Consider the following 14,596-nt stretch of genomic DNA (forward strand, 5'->3'; position numbering starts at 1 on the left):
AGTCAATTTTAATTGTAATTGCTTTGTTCCCAAGTAAAAGACCGACTCTACTGCCAGGAAAATACAGCGCTAACATTTTTCTACTTTTTGTCATTTTCATGTGCCAGTCAATTTTTTGCCTTTTCTTTCTGTTATTATTATTTTTTTCTATGCCTGTCTCCACAATTTGTACTATTGGACTCTTCATCAAACTAGCTAGCTCGCTCCTGCCGATATATATGCCCCTTCTAAAGATCTCCCATGCATGATCATGATGTAGTCCTAAGAATTCCGAATTAGAATATAATATATATAGAGAAATTGTCTCTAATTCGGTACCGAATTAGAGCGGTACATGTACATTTTTTTAAAAATATGTATATTTTATTTTTAATATATGTATATTTTTTCTTAAAACATGTATAATGTAATGAGACACATAAAATTTATCTGAACACTTATATATATATTTTTAAAATATATATGTGTTGAAGAAAAAATATACATGTACCATTTTAATACGGATCAGAGACTTTACATATATATATATATATATATATCTTGAATCTGATTCTTTCTAATTATAGTATATCTCAACCTCTTTTTTAAGTTTACCGTACCTCTGCGTCAATATTACAGACCTGAGATCACGAGATATATGACATATGTGTCGTCCACGCTATTCAAGGAACAAAAACGTTAATTAACATACATATATATGTATATTATAATAACTGATTACCTCGAACAATCGATGTCTAAAGACTTCAAAAAATGCAACTGAGAAGTACTATAAGGATTTGCTTACGCTTGGATGACTGCAAGAAGCACATATATATATATATATATATAATATATACGAACAAACGGCGACACAAGAAATTATGGGGAATCATGCCGTGGGGCGATGACACTAGCTAGCTCGATTAGTACTCGTGCATGTGTGTGCGCGCGTTCGCGTGCGCGAGTACCTTAGCTTAGAGCTAACTAGTGCCATCACTCCTGCGACAAGACTCCCCAAACTACTTTTCCTTCTTTCTTTCATTGCCTTCTCCATGATCTGTAGCTAGCTTTTTTTCTTTTTCTTTTTTTTTTTTGTGTTTGTGATAGGACACTGTAATACTACTTCTATGTCTATTTATTACAATTTTTGTATGGTAGAATGCTGTCTATTTATACACATACAAAAAGAACGAAGACTATTCTCACATAATAGTACTATCTAATTCCTAGACTTTCTCGATCGGGGGAAGTTTCTCATGCAGTGCGTTGAACCTACTGATCATGTAGTTAAGTGGGTGCCACGCAAACGCCGCTTTCGTAGTCGAAGAATTGGACCGGTGAATTTGATGACAATATATTTGTATTATGTATATATATAATTATTGACTAATCTACAAATCATATCGTGTGTTTATAATGTGAAGAATTTTCAAAATGTGTCCTTATTTGTCATAAGCATGTGGAAGGGAAACCAACTAGTAATTCATCGCAATTAGCAACGGTTGATAGAAGGAAGAGAGACATGAAAGCGACCACGGCTTTTAATTGTAGTTTCCTCACTTGGTGACAACGTAATTAATGAATACTAATCACAGAAGAATAGTAGCCCTTGTTTGATTTTTCTCTACTCATTAATGATCTAATATATAGCACACAAGGGTTGGCAATTTGGAATAATCTAAACACTAAAACCCGTTTTTTTTTTCTATTGAAATTAGTTTTTGATATTTTGGCTGACCTACTTAGATTCCTGGATTTTTTTTATAAAAAAAAAAAAAAGAAAACAAAAGAAAACAAAAAAAAAAAAACAACAAGAAAAGAAAAAACAAGTAATTACTTTAAGAGAAAATAACGTAAAAAAATAACTTTAAATATAGATGAACATGATATATATAGGATAAAAGTTCCCTGTCAGATTGACAATCTATATTTACGGATCCATAATTTGCCATGTTTTCGCTGCCAAAAAATGCCGAACATTGAATCGAGAAGTCTTCCTTGTAGAATCCGTCCATCACATGCTTTTCACAATCAATCAAAGTGAACGTGAAATTGCAAGGGTTTGGCAGGAAAAGTCTAATTAGAGCCTGTTAATTACTTTTTAATTGCACTGCAATTCTGAGAAAATATGATATTGACCACCGCGTTTGTTTACTCCAGAAGGTCGTGCACCTTTTTGGTAAGAAAGAGACGAGGCAATTTTCATGCGTTCATATCCTTCTACAAACACCCCCACTGTTCCCCATCCATTTATAGTGCAGTAACAACACGTGGGAAAATTAGGAAGGCAACAATCATTAGGTCCTCTCTCTCTCTCTCTCTCTCTCTCTCTCTCTCTCTCTCTCTCTCTCATACTTATCTTATTGCAGTTACATTTATTCTAGTTTCTGAGACCATTGGGTTATTAACGGGCTGTCCTTTTTTTAGTTAAAAATTTAAAAAAAATAATTCGAATTATAATTTTATTTAAGTTTATATTTTTTTAAATTTGAATTTGAGTTTAAATTTGAGTTTGAGACTAAAATTTGAGTTCAAGTTTTTCCTTCAACTCGAGTTCAGAAACTCGAACTTAAATTAATAAACATTATTTTTTCTATTATTAAAAATACTATAACTTTTTCGTTTTAATTCTGATTGAGATGATTTTTTTCTATGCGTTGATAACGAAAAGACGAATAAAACCCCACCCATATACCCTATTAAAATTTTCCATCAGCATTGAGTTTTTATTAAAATACTATCTAAATACAAATGTAAGCTTTGACTCATTCAAACACAAAGTCAAAATGATTCTTATCTCAAACTATAACTCAAATGTACACAACTAAACACAAACTCAAGTTACAACTTCAACTCAAGTTATAACTCAAACTCAACTCAAAATCTACACTCAAGTCACCTAACTCAAAAATAGCAAAAGTTTCATTGGGTAGAAATCATTGCGTGTTAAAGCTTAAAGAACTCGTTAAAAAACAATAATAAATTAACCCAAAAATACCGTATGATCTTCGATTGTTAAAGTGCTAGCAAATAAGCCTCCCGACCCGGTCCGTAAAAAAGATACGATCTAGTTAGGCCTGGTGGTCCGGCCGGACCGACATGTATACTATATCCATTCGGCTCACGGACCATGAAGTTATATCCAATCCGGCCCGTTTACTTGTGGGGAGCTGCATATTTACTGAAATAGTAGAAAATAGGCTAATATGAAAAGCTTAAGAAAGTATATAGGTCAATTTTTAGTTATAGAAATTAATAGGCCATAACTTGTCAAGTTATGGTTCATAACCAGATAAGTTATGGACAAACTTGTCAAGTTATGGTTCATAACCAGACAAGTTATGGACAATAACTTGTCAAGTTATGGTTCATAACCAGACAAGTTATGGACAAAAATAATAATTTAGCCTATTTATTAACTTATGTAAACTATTGGCCTATTAATTTTAATTCATCTCAAGTCTTAGCCTATTTCTCTCTTTCTCCCGCATATTTATGCATGCCATTGCACTGGGCCGAAGTGATGGCCCGCGTGCCGGCCAATCTAATAAGGCTTAATTTACAACAAAAAAAAGGATAATCAAATAGTGAAAATTAAGATTTTTATTTTTTACTCTTAATTTATAATTTTTTTAATTAAATAATTACATTAATAAAATAATATTTATCAAGATTAAAGAGTAAAAGTTCAACAGGTAAATTTTTTATTTTTTCAAGAAAAAAAAAAAGAGGTGGCTATCGCATTAGCTTTATTGTAATCTTATGTTTTTCTTTTTGAATTTATTAGAATTTCGGAAATTCTTGATTTCCTCGAGGAATTGAACGAAGCACATCTTCGAAAACGTATTAATATACCGTCGAATTAGAAAAACCAAGTTATCTCTTCGGTGTGATTTAAGCAATTTAAGGAGATTGTTTAGGTTTCTTATTAGATAGAAAGATAGCTACAAGATTACCCAACGACACAGTCATAATAAAACGACATAATCTCAAGAGAAATATATTACGTAAAACTACATCATCAAATACATTACAAACGACAAAATCTATAATAAAAAAAAAAAAAAAAACCGTTTTTAGAGGAACATGTGTCATTCTTTTTTATTTTACTGAACGACACTTCTTTTCATGCAGTTTCTTGTTCAGAATTGCGTTTTTCACATTTTAAAATTTGTCTTTTTTATCTATAGCGACACGTTATTTCGGTTCACTACCGCCCAATATCGTCATTAAAGCCATGGTCGTTTATTCACCTAAAAAAAGAAAAAAAATGGTCGTTTATGGCTGAAATGCGTGTTGTACTTTTGCCCTTCACTTTTATAATTTACATGTCGTTTCTGTCTCTTTGATATCGTTTTCTAACAACTGACATGTCGTTTTGCGTAATGACTCAAAACGACATGTATTGTTCTCTTTGCAAATAACGTGGCGTTCTCTCAACTTAACAAGGTATTTTGTTTTCTTCTTCTCACCCAGATTAGTGAAGAATCCAAATTCGAGGCCGGCTCTACTAGAATTACAATCTTTTAAGGGTCTGTTTAGTTCGTTAATTTGAATTTTTAATTTGAGTTGAGATGTGATTTTATGTAAAAAAAATTTACTGTAATAAAAAAACTAGATGTGATTGTTTCTGAGAGTTTTTTAGTGTAATAAAATTTAAATTCTAAACTCGAATCGATAAAATGAATGATGGCTTAAGAGTCTAGACTAGATCTAAACTGCACGTGGTTTTACTGTAATAAAAAAACTAGATGTGATTGTTTCTGAGAGTTTTTTAGTGTAATAAAATTTAAATTCTAAACTCGAATCGGTAAAATGAATGATGGCTTAAGAGTCTAGACTAGATCTAAACTGCACGTGGAATATTGGTTTGATTGGGCAAATACTGTTATACATCACTCAGTGTAAACATTAAACACTTTAATTGATTTTTTTTTTCCTTCTGCTAAGAGAAAATTATGTTGACACCATCTGAAAATAATAGTAACACCCCTTCATCAATAATGAAAAATTTCCCATTAACTGCTCGTTTAGCTGGACTTATAGAACTCTTTACGTGTCCGCTTCAATTGAATTCCTCCATTTGAAATTTTGAATTTTCTCGTTTATCAGGAACCCATTTTATCTGAAACATTAAAATGTATTATAGTGTGTTCTTTTTAGGGCTCAAATTTTTTTTTTTTAAATAAAATACTGTTGTAAAAAAATTAAATTTAAATTCTTATAAAAAAATATTAATAAAAAATTTTAATTGTAATTTGAGTTCGTTTTCTTGTTTCTTCTACTTGCTTCATTTATGTTTGGTTTTGCTTCGGCTATTATGCATCTTCCGATAAATAATGAATAAATAAATAAATAAAATAAATAAATAAAAGGAGAAAGTTTTTAATTTATATTTCAACTCTAAAAAGACAAGTTAGTTGGTACTGAAAACAACACCACCCAATTTTTGACATTGACTCGCTCACCCACTTATGCTCTTGCTGATGCCTATTTGGTTCTTCATCCTTGGCTTTTTTCTTTCTCCAACAATTCCTTCTTTTTGGTTTCCTCTTCCGCTGTCTTCTTCCCTTCCTCCTCTTCAGCCTTTTTTTTGTCCAACAATTCCTTCTTTTTGGCCGCCTCCTCTTCCGCAGCTTTCTTCTCCTCCTCCTCTTTGGCATTTTCGAGACCTTTGACCAAACTGTTGAGCGAGATTTCAGCATCCCCAAAAATGGTTTTGGGCATAAGATGCTCCGCAACATCAGCAGGGGTGATTTTAGTGTCACCCAACAAATTACTAATTGTGGGAAAAAGAGAATGTTCCTCAACTTGAAGATAATTCTTAGCCAAAACCTTAAACGCCTCAAAACCACAGTAGGACAACTCTATGTGCTTGTCCATTCTTCCCTTTCTAATAAGAGCCGGGTCTAATTTCTCCTTATAATTGGTTGTAAACACAATAAGCCTCTCTCCACCACAAGCCGACCAAAGCCCATCGATGAAATTCAAAAGCCCTGACAGAGTAACTTGGCTACCTTTCCCATCTCTATCTTCTTTTGACGGCTTCTCTTTATTTTGGTCTTTCCCTTCTTGATCTTGGTCTTCTTTCTTCTCCTTCTTCTTCTCCTTCTTTCTCTGCCCGGTTAACTCCAACGAGCAATCAATATCCTCTATGACAATAATGGACTTGCTTGACGTCTCAATCAGCAGCCTTCTAAGCTCGGTGTTGTCCTTGACAGCGGTCAGTTCAAGATCATAGATGTCATAGTTGAGCAAATTAGCCATGGCGGCGATCATGGTCGACTTCCCGGTCCCCGGAGGACCGTAAAGCAAATACCCTCTTTTCCAAGCCCTCCCAATTCTTGCATAAAAGTCCTCCGCTTGGCTGAAGGCAATCAAATCATCAATAATCTCCTTCTTCTTCTCCGGCTCCATTGCGAGTGTCTGAAAGGTTGCAGGGTGCTCAAACACAACATGGCTCCAATAGGCCCCATTGTTGGTGTAAAGCTTCCTTTGCCTGTTTCTCACCTTTATTGCTTTACCTTCTTTGAGGACATGTTTGAGGTAGGGCCCAATAATCAGGTCCCTGTGGCGCTTGTGGAAAGTGAGCCTGTAGTACCTTCTCTCATCACTAGTTGGGAAGAAAGAGACTGATTGTGTTTTGGGAGTGTTTTTGCCTGAAGCCCACCAGAGCTTTACCCCTTTGAACACATCAGCAACTTCTTCATGGTCATCCATGCTGAGAACAAGGGACTGCCCTTTCTTGACTATGTCCGCTTTCAGCCGCTTCGCTTGCATCGATGAATTGACGCTCAGGTAGTTCTGAATCGCCGAGTAGGCCTCGCTGCGCATGAGCCGCTCGCCGGTGAAGTCGTTGAACCTGACTTGGATGTAAGGGTAGACATAATTCACCAATCTGTGAGAGTATTTCTCTAAGTAGGTTCGGAGTTGGTAAGGGAAGTATTGCTGAAATATTGCCCAAAAGAACATTAACCCTCCAACTAGAGAGCCAAGCTGAGCAAAAGTATCTTTAGGATTCATGTTTATGAACATTTTTTTTTTTTTTTTTGGGGGGGGGGGGGGGGGGGGGGGGAAGTTTGTTGAAAATGGTATACGGTGCTTTGAGGACTGGGTTTTTGTTTGTTTTTATAGAGAAGATTGGCCGTCCCCCATGTGAATTTGCCTTAAGAGATTTGTTCAGAAATTGACTAGTGGTTTTGTCATCATTCAGAAAGGTCGGCAAACGTCACACGACTTGTTAGTAGCCACCCCATGGTTTCAGGCCTCATGGGCAAGTAAAGGATGCAGTTACATATAAATTATTACGCACTTATAGTGTAACTTCATATGAAATTGCACCATTGAGACTACGGGGCTAATAAAATAATATATGTGTGACATTGCGTCACGTCATTGACATCATTGTTCTTTGACAGTGTTTCTTTTTAGAAAAGAAAAGGCATGAGGGACCGTGAAATATGAATGACAAAGATGATGCGAGGAAGGTTCGTCGCAAGACGTAGGGGTTGATCTTTTAAAATTTAATTTGAGTATAATTTTTAAATTAAATTTGAGTTGAATTTATAATTTGAGTTTGTGTTTGATTATATACATTTAAGTTATGGTTTGAGATAAGAATCTTTTTGAGTTTGTGTTTGAGTGAGTCAAAACTTAAATTTATATTTAGATAGTATTTTAATAAAAACTCAATACTGACGAAAAATTTTAATAGGGTATATGGGTCGGGTTTTATTCGTCTTTTTCTTGTCAACGTATAGAAAAAAAAAAGCATCTCAATCAGAATTATAACGAAAAAATTATAGCATTTTTAAGAATAAAAAAAATATTGTTAATTAATTTGAGTTCGAGTTTTTGAACTCGAGTTGAAGGGGAAACTTGAACTCGAGTTTTAGTCCTAAACTCGAGTTTAAACTTAAAAGAACATGAACTCGAATAAAGTTGTAACTCGAGTTACTTTTTTTTTTGAGTTTTTCGCTCAAAAGAACAAGCCCGTAGTCGCACTCCAAAGTGAGTACTGAGTACTTGTTCACTTTTAATCTCATTATTTTCTTAATTTAAGTTTAAAATTTAAATTTTATTATAATAAAAAAATTTTAAAAATAATAATATTTAATTTTTTTATTGCAGTAAAAAATTTTCATATAAAATTACATCTAAACTTAAATTAAAAATTCAAATCAGCAAATTAAACGGACTAATACCATATTAAAAATTAGAAAAATAATATCAAATTTTGAAAAGAGGCATACAGTAAAATATATATTATTAATTATAAAAAAAAACTAAGGAAAGTTTGTTTCACGTAGTTAAACTCAAACTTATAATTCTGTTATAGTGTAAAATTCTCACAAAAAAATTAAATTTTAAACGTCAAAATTAAAAATTATGAGTTTGAGTATACCTCTCAAACGGGCCATAAATATTTTCGCATTTCGATGGGTTAATTCGGGATTAGAGATATGCACACGTAATAAGCCCCGCACCTCCCACTAGACATGACCCACCATATATTTGTACATCCCGACTAACTAGTAGCAGAGACTTATGGCTCCGTTCATTTCACCGATTCAAATTTTATTACAGTAAAAAGCTCTCAGAAATAGTCATATATAACTTTTTTACTACAGTAAAAAGTTATCACATAAAGTTATATTTCAACTTAAATAAGCGAACTAAATAGTCATTATATGTAGTCTATTTGTATTGGAATTAGTGGGAAAGACAAACCAATGCTAGAGGTTTATGTGATTCGGATCAATGAGGGTGCGTTTGGCAGATGAATCCAGAATCATGATTCAGAATCAGTGTTTGTTTACAGTGATTCTGAATCATAATTCAGAATCAGTGTTTAGTAGATGATTCTGAATTATGATTCAGAATTTGATGTGATATTTTAAACTAGCTCAAATAATGATTCTAAAACCACATTTCGCTTGATTCAAGGTGATTCAAATAATTAATTTTGAATCATAATTTCAAAATCATTAATTATAATTCTGATTTTAAAATTATAATTAAAATCACCTTAATTTAAATTCCGGAACTAAACGAATCTACCATGAGAAATTCGTAATCATAGTGGACACTTTTATTATCTAGCTTAGGGACCAAATCACGTAAAAGGAATACAGTGGCTCTCTTTCCTACTTTTTCTGGTTGCCAATAACCAGGTTTAGCACTCTCTCCGGCTAAAAGCCTAACTTTTTTTTTCAGTTCTTTGATAATGATAGCTTTTTCTTCATTATTGTCATGCAACAATTGTATTTTCTCCTTTTAATTCTACGGGTCCAATTAGCATTATCCTTTGCCGCCTCAGCAACTTTATCTTATTAAATTAATCAAACTTAAATCTCTTCTTCTTATTTATTTTTTTTTATGTCTCATTTATTTTATCAATTTAAATTTTTACAGTTAAATTTTTTTTAAAATATCACATCTTAATTTAAATTAGAAACTTAAATTTATAAAATAAATAAAGCTTTCATTATTTCAAGGGACGAGAATACAATCCATCATTTTCTAACTTTAGACTCATACAATTCTCAGATTTGGAATCTTTGACAATACCTGCTCCACCCCAAAATGTCCCAGTGGAACAAATAAAGAACGTTCTTTCCAGCTCATCATGTTTCCAACACTAATCAGCAGTCACTCTCTATCATGACCAAGCACATCGTCATATTTTTGCTCTTTTTGATAGAAATTATGAATGGGTTTGGAATTGATTTTGAATTACTTTTAAAAACGTTTTTATATTTCTTTTAAGACATAAAAATAAAAATAGCTTATAAATTATTTTTAATTAATAAATATTTTAAAAATGAACATAAAAAATAATAAAAATAATTTTTATAAAAGAATTAAAAAAATTAAAAGTTATTATTTTTTTATTTTTTAATACTTATCAATAATTAAAATTAGTCTTAAAATAATTTTTTAAATAATTTTATTTTTACTTTTGTACTAAAAAAAACTATTTTAAAAACAACGGACATGTTTCTGATCTTATATCACGTCGGAATTCGGAGATGTGCTATCACTGACCATGTCACTTTTTTTTTCCTTTTTTCCCCGCACAGGCATTTTGTGGGAGAATTGATTAGACGTCGGCAAGCATAAAGACATGCATGGAAAGTACGCCAAAATGCACACTGAAAAAGCAGCGGCCAAATATATATATATATATATATATATATATATTACTTGCAAATTATAATTGATTTCTCTAATTGGTCGTTGTTATGGTTTTGAGATGAATTCATGTTCCGCTTATTAGAGTTTCCATTAACAAGGCTTTATCGATAATGGATCGGCTATGAGTAGGATTCTGGAGTTTAGTGCTTTTATTCTGAATTTCAATGCTTTAGTAGATACGAAATAAGCAAAACTCATCATTGTAACGAAGATCAAATGATTGAATAATTAGAAAGTTTCTTATTCCGCATAATTAAAAAAAAAGGAATGAATTTTAGAGAGAGAATCAAGAGACGAATAGTTTCAATAATCTAATAATTGATTCACTCAAAGTTTTATCTAGCATAACATAATGAAGCATAGGAGAATAAATTAAGTAGTTGACTAAAACTGAAAGCTATAACAATGAGAAATCAAACCTTCTAGCTAAAAGAAAATAAAAAAGAAAATAAAAAAACATATATCCTAATCATCTAATTACATTCTAATGAGGTGACTCGTGATTCTTTCCCTTCCACTTTGGCCAACAGTCCACATCATCACACTTGACATCTTCTTCAGCAGAACTTTGTTCATTGTCTTTCTTCAATTTTTCTTCTTCTTCCGAGGCTTTTAGCTTTGCTTCTTTTCTTTCAGCTTCCAACTTTGCAGACTTCTTCCTTGCCTCCTCCTTTTTCTCCTCAAGAGCTTCAACCAAATTCTCCAAGCACACATCTGCGTCTTCTTCATCAGACTTAGGAATCAAATTCTCCGCTACATAGGCGGGAGTCGTGTTGGTTTCCTTCCCCCAACAGACGCTCGATTGTTGCGAACAATTGATGCGATTCGGCATCCAAGTAATTCTTGGCAAGCACTTTGAAGGCTTCAAAGCAACAATAAGACCCTGTTCATTTCGCTGATTCAAGTTTAGAATTCGAGTTTTGCTACAGTAAAAAGCTCTCACAAACAATCACATTTAATTTTTTTACTACAGTAAAAAGCTCTCACATAAAATCACAACTCAACTCGAATTAAAACCTCAAATCAGCGAACTAAACAGACCCTAAGACAATTCAATGTGCTTGTCCATCCTTCCTCTTTTAATGAGAGTAGGGTCAAGCTAGTTCGCACGATTAGTGTATGAAACCGTTTTTAAAAATAATTTTTACGTATTTTAAAAAATAAAAAATAATAAAAAAATAAAATTACATTTATTTTGTAAATATTTTTAAAATAAAATTAAAAACAAAAATAATGAAAATAATTTTTATAAAAAAATTTAAAAATTATTTTTTTTTTAATACTTATCAATAATATTATAATATATTAATTAATACACAATTTTATTTTTTATTATATTTAAAATAATTTTTTAAAAAATTAATTAAATATAATTTTAAAATCAATTTCAAAATAATTTTAAAATAATTTTATTTTTACATTCTATTAAAAATAAAATTATTTTAAAATTAATTCTAAACGTACTCAATAATTGTCTCGCGCCCACAAGCCCGCCAAATCCAATCACTGAAATTCAGCGGCCCAGAGAGAGTAACGTTGCTCTTCAGGTCATTTTCGTCGTCATCATCGTCAGAATCATCATTGATCTTTTTTCGCTTTCGGCGCCTTTTTTCTTTTACCAGTAAAAGATCACGAGAGTAATCAATGTCCTCAATCACAATGATGGACTTATTTGAAGCGTCGATCAACATCTTCCTCAGCTTGGTGTTATCCTTAACTGCCGTGAGTTCCAAATCGTAGACATCATAATCCAGGAAGTTAGCCATGGCACAGATCATGGTTGACTTACCTGTTCCTGGAGAACCATAAAAGAGAGAACCGCGTTTCCAAGGCTTCCCAACTCTGGCGTAGTAGTCTTTTCCTGTGCTTCTTTTTGGGGTCCATAGCCAAAATGTTGAAACTCGCAGGGTGCTCAAAAAGAACATGGCTCCACTTAGTACCACACCAGCTCTCGTATTTGCCATTGGTGTAAAGCTTTCGTTGCCCATTCTTCACGGCCATTCCTTTCCCTTGTGTCACCACATGATTGATGTAAAGGTAGTGATGAGGTCTTTGTTGTTTCTGTGGAAGGTGAGATTGTAGAACGGCTTTTGGGATGGTAAGAAACGCTTGTTTTGTTGGGCATTGTGTAGTAAAAAGTCCACCATAGCTTGACACCTTCGAATTCGTCGATGACTTTCTCGTTGTAGTCCATGCTAAGGACAAGAGATTTGCTGTCTTTAAAGTCATGAGCTTTGAGTCCTTTTGCTCGAGTGGACGACATGGCGCCGACTCCGAGGTAGTTTTGGATGGCGCCGTAGACTTCGCTGCGCTTGAAACCGTCGCCATTTTACTCAGGGAAGGTGATTTGAACATAAGGGTAAAAGAAGCATAGCGCTCTGTTGAAATATCTCTTTCAGAAACGCCACGCATCATCAGGAAAATATTGTTGAAACATAGCGTACACAAGCATCACGCTTGCCATCACTTGAGACCACATCTCCCCTGTGGTCGCCATGATCTTCAAAGGAAAAAAAAAATACAATAAAATTAAAAATATTAAAAATATTATTTATACTATTATACTCAAACAACAGTTTCTCTTTGTTGTTTTTCTGAAGATTACTAATGTGAAATTTACAAGACGTCAAGACCAAAAGCCTTATTTTATAGGGCTGAGTAAACCAGTCAGATTAGGAGTACAATTCTTTTACGAAAGGAAGTAGGAGTGGAATTCTAAGTAAAAACTAAAATAAAATGTACAAGTAGTATCTATCCTAACAAAATGCCAACAACAAAACAAAACGAGAATATAGTTTTATATACTAAGTTAAGTAGCGAAAATATAGAGCTGTACTTTAAACAAAGCTCCAACTAAATAAAAACAGTCCTAAACAAATTATACAAAAGCCATAAAAGAGTCCTAAACAACCAGTCTTTCTAATTAACACATCTCACTTCACTTGTTTTGACTTTTGAGAACTATTTGTGTGTATACATCAGTCCGAGTCATACATGTTTATGCGATTATACTACGGCTATGTGACCATGTGCAAAGATTGTTTTTATTTATGAGCAAAGTATGTGTACTGGCTACAAACAATGATAAAGTAAGAAAAGATGTATAGAATTAAAACATAGGTCTTGTTAGCATATATATATATATATATAACGTAGGTCTGAAATTATTTGTACTACATATTTTATCTTACAAGGTCTGAAATTTATACGACATTTTTATCTTACTTTTTTCTTATCCAAAAAAAGTGATCTGATTTCAAACTTTATGACAAATAAAAACGAAATCAAATTCTATTACAGGTGATCAGGCATCATCTATTTGGAAAGGAAAAAACAAGAAATAAACCAAAAAAAGAAAAGAAAGTGAAAAAAGAATTTTTAAGTAAGCAGGAAAAGATAAAAACAGGGGAGTACAAGATTTGCATAAAAAATATAATCAAAATTTTAATTTTAACCCATGTTCTTAAAAATATATTTCCAACTCCGCCCGGATTAATATTTCGTCCCTTTCAAAGTAAATTACTTTATTAACCAAATCGACTAGCTGGTGACTTGGTAGTGTAGCTTTATATCTGCAAATTGTCTGATTCATTCCAGTATTATATTCACTAATTTATCGTATTCGGAAAGTGTGGTTGTGTATATGAAACAAACACTTCCAATACCAAGTTTTACGTTTTTTTTTTCCAACCAAATTTGACGACTTTTGCACCCTGAGAAGGGTTGTGCTGAAAGTGAACAGCCTTTATCGTTTCAGTCTTCGTCTTCTCCTTTTTCTTATACACGCGCGTGCAAAACACGCGCATACATTTGGTTATCAAATGTTCAGGTGATTCATTCGATTATTTATTTATTTATTTTATATAATGTAGTGCATCTTCCTCTTTTTTTTTTTTCTAGTAAAGAAGGAATCGGGTGTGCACTTCACTTCACGTCTTCTAACTCTTTCGACTATAGCAGCAATCTCGATAACTACTGAGTATGTAGAAATGACTTGAACTGTCTTTCACTGACCATCTAACCAATTTTGACTCTCTTCTATCATGTGAAGCCCACATCTCTCACAATGATAGGGTAGCAACGCATAGATGCATAATATCAAATTCTGAAAAGATAGACAAAAAAGACTTAACAAATGCGTCCTTACCATGACCCTCAATAGTGTAGTGCATCTTCCTCTTAATCGTCGCTTTCCCCATTCTTTTCCTATACTATATAAGACGTCTTGGGTGCGTTTGGAATTGGTTCCAAAACGTTTTTATTTTCTGTACGAAAATGAAAATGAAAACGTTTTTAGTTTCATTTTTGAATTATTTCTAAAAATGCGTTTGGTAGTTTTATTTAGAGATTGATTTCAGTTTTAAAAAAAACTGAAACTGCGTTTGGTGGTTTAATTTTTGAAAACATGTAATAATAT

General features: G+C 32.8%; 2 pseudogenes; both read right to left on the reverse strand.

The window, feature by feature from the left end:
* Positions 1-5,351: 5,351 nt before the first annotated feature.
* LOC21393768 lies at positions 5,352-7,051 on the reverse strand (annotated as a pseudogene).
* A 3,612-nt stretch (positions 7,052-10,663) lies between these two features.
* On the reverse strand, positions 10,664-12,676 carry LOC21393769 (annotated as a pseudogene).
* Positions 12,677-14,596: the final 1,920 nt, after the last annotated feature.

Source organism: Morus notabilis, unplaced genomic scaffold, assembly GCF_000414095.1.
Source record: "Morus notabilis unplaced genomic scaffold, ASM41409v2 Scaffold1242, whole genome shotgun sequence".
Lineage (NCBI taxonomy): Eukaryota > Viridiplantae > Streptophyta > Magnoliopsida > Rosales > Moraceae > Morus > Morus notabilis.